The following is an 11,430-nucleotide window of genomic DNA, read 5'->3' on the forward strand; positions in this document are numbered from 1 at the left end:
TCACATGTTAAAGTTATTATGTAAATTTTATCATGAGCGACGGCCGCGGACATGGTTTTCTTTTCAAAATACTTTTGAAAATCGGTGACTTCTACTCATTTTTATGAAAAGTACGGGAAAATGTAGTTTTTATGTTGTCAAAGTTACTCTTGTGAAAGTCTAATCAGATTTATAGATTTTTAATGTTAAGATTTTTTTTGCGAAAATAAATGTTACATTTAAACTTTTTGTAATAGTTAAAAAGAGCACTTTTAAAAAAACTCTTCAAAATATAACCGAAACTTTACCTATCTCATTTACTAAGTTTTCGCCAAGATAATGCATATTTGTAATAATAGGTCGATAGTCTCATGAATACGTACATTAGAAGGTTTCTAAGAAAAAAATGATAGCCTCGAATAAATATTTACGTAGCGTTATAGTGGACAGCATAACTCGAGAAGAGTACCTGTTCTATGTCTGCACTGTTAGTATTGAAGCTGGTAAGATAATAAGAGACATATCTAGACATGCGACTACTTTGAGTAAGAACTAGGAGCAACAGTTGAAAAAACATATGTCATAAATTATATACATCGTAGATGTTCTAAATAATGAACGATAACAATAATTGAGCCCCCCTCCCCCTACACTTTTGGGGATTAAATAAACATATGAGCCTTCATCCCCCCGGTCATTATTCTACGCAGAAAAATGACCCCCCGGTCATTATTCTACGTAGAAAAATGACCCCTTTGCCTGAAGAATAAGTGTCATTTTCATAAAAATGAGCACACTCCACATGAAGAAAAGTGACCCCTGTAGAATAATGACCCCCTTGTAGATTAAAGTTTTTCAGTATATTTTTTTTATTATTTGTGAAATAGTCTTTACACTATTGTAATTTTTACTGCTGCAGTTTACAGAAAGTAGCAGAAATTATAATTCATATACATATAAACTTAAAGTGAAAGAAGGGGTATATCTTAGAAAATAAAAATCCTTCCGTTATAACAAGATATTGATTGTATTTCATTGGTGTATGGTTGTCACCTTAACAATTACATTTACATATATCTATTGTGTTCCGATAGGGCCTCTTCGACCTAAGTTGCAAAGGCGATAATGCGAAGGCGAAGGAGCAAAAGTGCGAGGATGCGACGGCGAAGCGCGAAGATGTGATGCCTAAAGTGCGAAGTTGCGAAGGCGAAGGAGCGATACTACTATCGCTCCTTCCCAACTTTGCACTCTGGCCTTTGGATCTTTATTTTATTGGTACGAATGCGCTAGGCCATCGCGCTAACTATGAATGTTTATAAATATTTTAATGTGTACATGTAACATATATGTTTATCAGTAATGGCTATGCCTAATTATCATCTACTCCACACAAAATTTAATGTCCGCCATAATGTGTACATATGCACTTCTAAACTCCTGTCACTTACCAGCCGTCTGTTTACCGTGAACCAAACACAGTAACATTCTAATTTCATTATGCGACACACCTTGCTCATGCGTGGATCTAGAGGGGGAGAGGGGGTCCGCCCCCCGGAAAATTCAATATTAATAATTTTACGCAGCAAAACGGGAGAGGGAGTCCGGACCCTATCCCCCTGGATAATTTTATAAATTTTATATAAAAAAAAAATTCCAAAATATGCCTCGGAACCCTTTAAACGATAGAGAGCTCCGCAATTATAAAACATAGGTAATCACAGACTACAAAGCTCACCGAGACGAGGCATCACCTTTATGAGGCATCACCTTTATAAGACCACCTTTATCAAATTATATGAAAACCATCCTTTATGATCTTGGATATTCATGGATTCTGTTTTGACACAATATCGTATATCATCTGTTAAAAAATTGTATGATAATCATATGTTCATATGTTAATCAATACAATAATATATAATTGAAATTGCATCCTATCATACTTACAATATATATCATATACTACCATAAGATACCGTAAAAAATGTGAGATATGATATTATAGCGTATGATATGACATTGTATTGTGTTATACATTATAATTGTATTTGATCAAATAATAGAATATCATAAAACATAATGCAATATAGTATTATATGAAACAATATCATATTGCAATAATACATCATAACATTGAAACATATGATATTATATTGTATGATTAAGATTCAAACATTATTTTTTTAAAGATGTGGTCACATAACTGCAGCGGTGCGCATACAAATTGTATAACGCGCGCTAGCGCGTTATGAAAATCTGTTTTCACTCATCGTTGCAGTTATAAGACCTCATTTTTAAAAAAAATAATGAATCACTGCTTATATTTACGTTTTTAAACATGTATTTCCTTCCCGCAAATACATATGTATGATTTTTTTTTTAAAAAAGCTCTGTCTTATTCAATGAGTTATGCGAAATTAACGGAATGGCCACTGGAACAGCCGAAACATGCTGACAAAAATAGTACGAAGCGTTTTAAATTCTAATAACACAATTTTATTTTTTCTTTCTGTAATTTAATGAATTTACTCTTGGTATACTAAGAAATCAATCAATTGAATTTATTCAACTGTCAAAATATATTTACATCAATGAAATATTTATCAGCGTAATTATAATATCAGGTCGTTATCCGGTTTGAAGTTGCGAGAAGAGTAAGCTCTTATTCTTCGAGAAATACTGAAGAAATACTTAATGTATTCATACGCACCAGATTTGGTGAGTAAGTCTTCTGTGTTGTGTGTAAATATCACTAAAATAAACCAATGCAATTTAATAGAGGGAAAGACAGTGAATGTAAACATTATAGTATGATATTGTATTGTATGATACGGTATCATATTTGATACATTATATGACATTGTATTATATAATACAATATAATTTGATAAACATTGTTTCATATCAAATGAAACAATATCATGTGATAAAGTAAAATATAATATAATACAATCATACTATACACATTGTATCATATGATACAATAATATATATTAAAATCTCATAAAGTACAATTTCATGTGATATGATAATATATCATATAAACCAATATCATATTATACAATATCGTATGATACATGTACGATATTTTATAACATTACAATAACATAGGGATCATGTTACATCATTAACCAACAACATCTATCTATCAAGCAGGTTTGAGTGAGGTAGGAGATTTCTTTAGCATCCTTGATAATGGAGATCAGGCTCTGCATCTGAAGCAACCTCTTCGTTTCATTTATAATATAGTTAAATCAACTATGCAAGCAATCTATCTAGCTATAAAACATGTGACCTGTTCCAAAAAACTAAACCTCATCAAGAATCATAAACCTATGGCTCTGATTCAGCATTCAAGCTTGTCAGGTGCATCAGTATCATAAGACTATATCAATGCAAGATTGGTGAAGTTAGGACCAGTAATAACTAAGATATCGTCATCAGAGGGCACCTGTTTCAAAAACTTTAACCAGCTCTTAAAATCTTAACCTCCTCAGGCATCCGAAACCTGTGGCTCAGATTCAGCATTTAAGCCTGTCAGGTGCATCCCGATAATAAGACGCATTATCCATACAAGTTTAATAAAGTTAGGACCAGTAGTAACTAAGATATTATCATTAGAGGGCACCTGCAACAGAAACTTTAACCAGCTCCAAAAACCTTTACCTCCTCCTGCATCCGAAAGCTATAGTTCAGATTCAGCACTCAAGTCTGTCTGGTGTATCAGTATCATAAGACACATCATCCATGCAAGTTTGGTGAAGTACGGACCAGCAGTAACTTAGATATTGCTATTTAAGGCACCTGCAACAAAAACTTTAACCTGCTCCAAAAACCTTAACCCCCTCCAGCATCTGAAAGTTAGGAACCAGATTCAGTAGGTCCAGATGCATCCTCCATGTAACTTTGGTGAAGAGAAGACAAGTAATAGCTTAGATACTGGAGCTGCAACTAAAACTTTAACCAGCTCCGGACGCCGACGCCGGGGGTATAGCATATGCTCCCATTGACTTCGTTTCGGTGAGCTAAAAAGGCGAAAGCGCGAAGATTCGAAGGCGAGAGTGCGAAGTTGCAAAGGCGAAGAAGCGGTAGTAGTATCACTTCTTCGCCTTCGCAACTTAGCACTTTCGTCTTCGCTAATATAAGTGCATCACCCAGAATTAATGATTTAACCAAAATTATGAAAAGTTTACTCCACTGTTAGGCATTATAACCAAGCTGAAGTTAAAGCCATTACGCCAGTAGAGGTTAACGGCCAATAAGGAAAATCGTCAAAGTACTGAGAGTACTCGTACAGAAAATATGTTTTACTTTATCCTCGGCATACTTTAGTAAGTTTAGTTAATATCAAGATGATTAATGCATCAATAGTTTGTATGAGCATTGGTAACGTTGGATACAATAAAGATCGTGTGATCAAAATCAAGCGGGATAAAAACCCCTAACATGGGTCCTAACCTCTTATCAACGCTTTTAGAAACAATCTTTTCTTATTATAATCGATCAGTGTTTATTATCTATTAAGATTTACTATAGTCAGGTACTCTTCAAAAATTTGCTTTAAAAGAATAAAGTCTATCCATGATCACAAATACAACATTACAACAAATGTTTAGAATATTGATGTTCATGTATTACGTAGAAGAAAACGAAACTAACGCAGAATGTTTTTTTTAAAAAAAAATCACTTTTCCCAAGAATATAAATAAGAAGTATTCCCATTCCTACGTTACCTGCCCCTTAGTCTTTTTCCATAAAGATATATACATGTATCATTCTTCGATTGACAATTCATTCACCAATAAATATTGCTTATATTATTACAACAATTATTCTTTCATTATTATTGTTCGTTAATTATCACACAATATCCTCATTGTGAATGAATTTTTCTTTATATGCGTCATTTCCCGCCGTTTGTCGACGAGAGAAGTAACGTAACTGTTAACAATCAATTTGTGGCAATGTAAGAGTGTTTTGCGTGTGCTTGCTACGGATAGGAAAAACTATATACAGCGATTTATTTACAATATCGGTGTTTATAACTTCAAAATCAGTTGAACAGAGTGAAAAATAAAGTAATTTTAAAGTCATATCTTGGATACGGGGAAACCAGTTTCTATTCATGTTTACGGGGGGGGGGTCCTTTTTTATGGGGGTCATTTTTCTTCATGTTTAACATGAAGAAAAATAACCCCTGGGTCTTTTTTCTTCAGAAAAATCCAATTATTCTTCAGCTAGGGGGGTCATTATTCTACGTAGAAAAATGACCCCCGGTCATTATTCTACGGGGGTCATTATACTTCATTACACCGGCATTATTACACCGGTACAAAACAGTGTTATTTAGGGGCAAACACTTGTTGCAGGTATTAATGTCTAATGACGGCATCTAGTTCGTACTGTATGGATATAAATCGTGAACTTAAAACTCAGTCAATATTTTGAAAAGCCAACTACTATTGCGAACCTGTTTAGAATGTTTCAGCATACTAGGTTCCTACACAATGTTGTCAAGATTTGCCGTGGAAAATTACAATGTTTTTAAAAATAATTATTGACAAAAAAATTGTAAGCACGTGTTCAATGTGGCTAAGCCACTGACATTCAAACTATCATAAGCAATTTGATATGTGAAAAATATTCGTTAAATCATAACAATTCGTTAAACTAAAAGATTTTTGTCAACAAAGTTTCTGGTACTAAATTTTTTATCGCGGGAGCAAACTAAAAAACCATGTTAATATGGTTGTCTCATCTGTGGTTCATATCCCGGACTAAGAACGTATTAAATGGTTTTGAGAATTGAAAATATCTACACGCAATTTTTTAGGTAAGGTTTACAGTTTACTTGATAGTTCATGCATGTAGGTTCTTACGAAATGAAGAGTGAAAAAAAGGTAAAAATACTGAACAAGTAATTTTAAAGTTATGATCTAATTTAAATTATTGTTTATTGCAAGAACTAAAAAAATTGATACCTGCATTTCATTAATTAATCTGTTAAAAAAAAATTCTAAGTGAACATAAGGACAAAATTCGAAAGAAACATATTAAAATATACGAATGAAAGATGTAGGCAGGCACGCAGTATGCGTGGGTTGGCTATTTGAAAACGTAATGTAATCTACAGAGTTTTAACACTTGTTTTAAAATAATGCAGCTACCTAATTATATTGATTTATTGTATTCATATTGTTTTTCACAACGTTAATTTAAATGTTAACTTAAGATACACATGGTGCATCTACATCTAAACAAAAACCCTGTCAAAAAATTCGAATATTATAAAGAAAAGCCATCTATCGATATTGCTTTAATCAATGAAAAACAACCTGCTTCTTTTTTAAAAAAAAATTGATTCTCAATTTTATAATACTACCAAATGTGTAAAACTGGGTGTAATGTTGTTCTTGAATTACGTGATCTATGTAACAGATGGCCTAAAATTAGATTTTATAATGGTTTAAGTTGTATTAACACCGCAAAAATTGATACGTATCATTGCCATAGCTGCATTTAAGATGAATATGAATGTCCTAAGAGATTTTATAAAATAGTGGTACTGAAACAAAAGACAAACATGCACATATACATGTGAACATTAAAGCCTGTTTGTGACGCCACAACAATTAACACACGATCTTATACTTTGACTGTGGCATCATTCTAAACACAACAAACAAGAGCTATGGCCTCACATATTTTCGACAGACCATTAAATGGACCGAGACCCAATTGAAGAAAGCTATGAACATGATATTTTTATTTTTTTTAGTATAAAATGATTTACTTGTGTATTTTGAACGATTCACCAAAATTTGAATGTTAGAAGTCAAGTTACAGGCGAGATACGAAGGAAAAAAGTCCGTGTCATGTAAACAAAGCTGGAGTCTCATATTTGTTTACTAATATTGTAAAGTAATAAAAATTACAATTTCTTTGAAAAAATGACTCGAGGCTAACAAGATAAACTGATGAACTGTGTTAATAGATACTATCATAAATCACAAAAGCGACATTAGATTGAAATTCTACCTAAACCACACAGATGTGAACTCAAACTTTGTTAAGGGGATGTTCCGCTATCTTGTAGATTTGGGGATAAGAATGTTAACATTTCTTGTATTGGCTTGTTTTTGCCAGAAACTCACCAAAACTGTTGCAAAAAGATATAAAAGCAATAAATACGAAGTCCTATGTTATTTTGTTTGAAAAGTTTGCATACAAAAACAAGATAATGCTTTTAACCACTTAGAACAACAGTCGAACTACGCAGCTACAGAATTTTTTTTGAAGATTTTAAAAAAATCTGATAGATATATGAAAAAGGTTCTTTGTTGTCCCCTCTACAACCATTTGTTGAGAAAAGATGTAACTTTGTCTCAAAGTAGGATACCTTATTTTTAAAATGGGCGTCAAAAAGTATCAATTTCCACAAGATATACCTGTCTGTGTCTAGGAAGGTACATGTACATTTAAGATATATTTTCATTGAAATATGATGTTTACTTTTTTAATTTAAGACAACCGCTTTTTTGAACACCTACCCCCTTTATTAAAAGAATTTACTTTTTTGCAAAATATATCTATACATAAAGAACTAAAGACCCCCCACCCAAATTAACAAACATGAAAGAAGTATAAACTTGTATATCAAATTCATCACAGATTGTTTTGGATTGACATTTATTTTTTTCTATAAAAATCTAACATAAATGTGTCTCCATAAACACAGAAATTCTAAGTATAGACTGGATTTTTCTTGTTCTAAAAAGTGGATCCAATGCTGACTGATAAAAAGGGTACCCTTTTTTTCAGATAAAGTTACAAAATCTACTAGATTCAAACCTATTCTCAACAAATGGTAGTAGAGAGGACACTAAGGAACCCCTTCTATATTTTTTCAAAGTTTTAAATCGTCAAAACTGCAGTTTTAACGAGGCCGAGTACAGAACAAGTACGCACGCTTTCGCGCAGCGTTTCATTTGTATTGTGACGTCATCTTTTTGCTTAGTTGACGCCATGGCGTGATAGTTTCAACTGTAGATATTCAGCGAAAATTGTTGAAAATATCTCGTTTGATGCGTAAAAATAATGTTATATTGTGGAATAAACATAAATGTCTCGAAGTATAAGCTATTGGTCGAAAACGTGAAGAGGGTTCAGCAAGCCTAGCCCTCTGTCACGTTTTCTTAACCCGCCTAAATATAGCTTAATTCATGCATTTCAAGACAGTAACCATGTATTTTATATTAATGACCCTTAATATGTGAAGTTATATATTTTTTTATTACTTAAATATGTCTGAATGTTTTAATAATACAATATAGACCACGTTTTTCGCCTTTGTCATATAAAAAATAGCCATTATCTGACGAATCTGGGAAATTGGGCATAAAAAAATCAACTTTGATAAGACCCCTGGAACAAACCAGGAGGTAAAAGGTTTTTTTTTATTTGACCATTTGATGCCCTTTAGCAATAACTTTAATATGTAGAACAGAAAAAGAAATCCCTAGGGCAGAAGTTTTGAAAAAATGTAAGAAATTTGCAAAATTGATACATTACAAGCAAAATCCCATAGGGTCCTATGTTAAAGATTAACAAAATTTGAGATGACCCCCTAAACAAACGGTGTGGTAAATGTCTTATTTTTTAATCTTAAAATAATAATTATATCGGTAGAAATTCATGTAAAAAGTTTCATCCACAAATCTAGGGCAGAACAAATTAGACCCGGCCTCGGTAAGTGATTAAAGAGGCATTGCCCTGTTCCTGTATGCATAATTTGCATACAAAGCATCATGTAGAATCTCATATTTATTGTTTTTATGTCTTTTGGCATCAGTTTTGGGCAGAAACAAGCCAGTTCAAGAAATGTTCGCACATCCCCCTTAACAAAAAACAAATAATCATAACATTTGTAACTCGCTTGTTACTCAATATTTAAATTTATATTTTGACGGAGCATCTAAAACATCAAAATTGATCATTTTTGACATTTGATAAAATAAATTTTGAAAAATCTAAACTCAATTTGTGTTTAAGATAAAGTAAAATGTTCCTACGACTGTCAAATGTCGTGGGACATTGTTTTTTATTTACTTTAATTGTTAAACTGTATGATAAGCAATGTGTCCTGTATGAATCATATTTAAGTACTTTGTCACATCTTGACTTAAAGGTGAAGGAAATACTGAGGCTGCATCATATCTAGATGGATATTGACACCTGCATGTAAACGTACAATATATGGTTACCTAATATTCTATTCATAAACAAACAAGCAACGTTATTGTATATTGAATACAATGGAGACTAGGAACTAACGATGAAAACAAAAAGAAGAAGGCACAGTTTCTTTCAATATATGCCTTAAGGAAGGAGTCTTTTCTGGTTTTCGACTTGTCAAACGTAAAATTGATTAATTGTTCATTAAATCAAGATGACAGGAAATTAAAATAGAATATTTTTCTTTCTTTTTTATCATCATACAACTTGGCATAGAAAAAGTAATCAAAGTTTACAATCTAACAGGAACTATATTTTTGGCGTAATATTGGCGTAGGAAAATATCACATGTTGCGCAATTCAGAATTGCTGCAGATTAATGAGTCTGATTTAGCATTTTAAAAACAATAGCATTAATGTTGGATTTTTTTCACTAATGTTAACTAATGATATGATACTTGGGTTTCAGAATATGTTTTTAAAATATGATTTGCCTATCAAACTACATTTTTATAGGCTTTTTAAAGCGCCCATTCTATACACTAATTTTTGTAAAAAAATCACTAAAATCAGTTTTTCTCTCTTATAAAATGGTCAATATATTAGCTTTTCTGTCAATTTATATCTTTTTATAAAGTCTTCATTTTACATAAAAATCATAAATATTTTATTATTTGAAGCATAAAAAATAATAAAAATTTCTTCAAAATTTAAGAAAATTAGAGGAAATGCGGGCTAAGCAATATCAATTTTAGTATAAATATTATTCCGATTTAGTAGTATAAGCTGATAGACATTCTGATATTCTATCATTTCATTGAAGAATAGAATATTAAAATCTTAAAAAATGTCTACAGAACTACAAAGATCCACACTTATTTTTACCATCCTTTACGTGGAGGAAAAGGGTAGTGACCTTGACTTGACCTTTATGCAAAATCGAAAAGGTCAAATTTGATAAAACTGATAGAATCATTTGGTAATATGATCCGTTTGACTGTGTCAAAATTTCATGAATTTCTTATTATAAGAAATATGTTTGATAACGAGAAGATTCCTTCCTTAATATTCAAAAGATGTTTATATTTTCTGAAAACACGGATACCATCTTGAACACACCTCTGTATACAGAGTTATGTAATTTACTTTTATTCTATTTTCAAAAGACTTCATCCTTATTACATTTTTCTAAGATGTACTTAAAAAATGACGAAAAAAATACACTAAATTTTGTGTGAAAATATGTCCGCAGCCCAAAACTATATAAATATATTTCATGTGATATCACATGTTAAAGTTATTATGTATATTTTATCATGAGCGACGGCCGCGGACATGGTTTTCTTTTCAAAATACTTTTGAAAATCGGTGTCCTCTGCTCATTTTTATGAAAAGTACGGGAAAATGTAGTTTTTGTGTTGTCAAAGTTACTCTTGTGAAAGTCTAATCAGATTTATAGATTTTTAATGTTAAGATTTTTTTTTGCGAAAATGAATGTTACATTTAAACTTTTTGTAATAGTTAAAAATAGCACTTTTAAAAAAACTCTTCAAAATATAACCGAAACTCTACCTATCTCAAGTTTTCGCCAAGATAATGCATATTTGTAATAATAGGTCGATAGTCTCATGAATACGTACATTAGAAGGTTTCTAAGAGAGAAATAATGATAGCCTCGAATAGATATTTACGTAGCGTTATAGTGGACAGCATAACTCGAGAAGAGTACCTGGTCTATGTCCGCACTGTTAGTATTGAAGCTGGTAAGATAATAAGAGACATATCTAGACATGCGACTACTTTGAGTAAGAACTAGGAGCAACAGCTGAAAAAACATGTCATAAATTATTTACATCGTAGATGTTCTAAATAATGAACGATAACAATAATTGAGCCCCCCTGCACTTTTGGGGATTATATAAACAATATAAGGAGAGGAACTTGTAAGTTGTTAGAACCTTTTTCTGATCCTTTTGTTTAGTCAATAAAATAAAACAAAACATATAAACAATTGAAGTTAAAGCAAGATAATTAAACGATGGATTTAAAGTTATAGGTATACTACGCGATTCCACCCCCTCCCCCTTACGGATTAGGAATTTTATGAATTTAGAAATCGTCCGTGCTTTTTTTTTTTGCATGTCAGGATTTTTTAGATAAGATTTTTATCCTCCGCCACTTTTCTAAAACAGTGCTACGTCCCTGAATTGAGATCAG

The sequence above is a fragment of the Crassostrea angulata genome, chromosome 6, assembly GCF_025612915.1.
Source record: "Crassostrea angulata isolate pt1a10 chromosome 6, ASM2561291v2, whole genome shotgun sequence".
In the NCBI taxonomy this organism is placed as follows: Eukaryota; Metazoa; Mollusca; class Bivalvia; order Ostreida; family Ostreidae; genus Magallana; species Magallana angulata.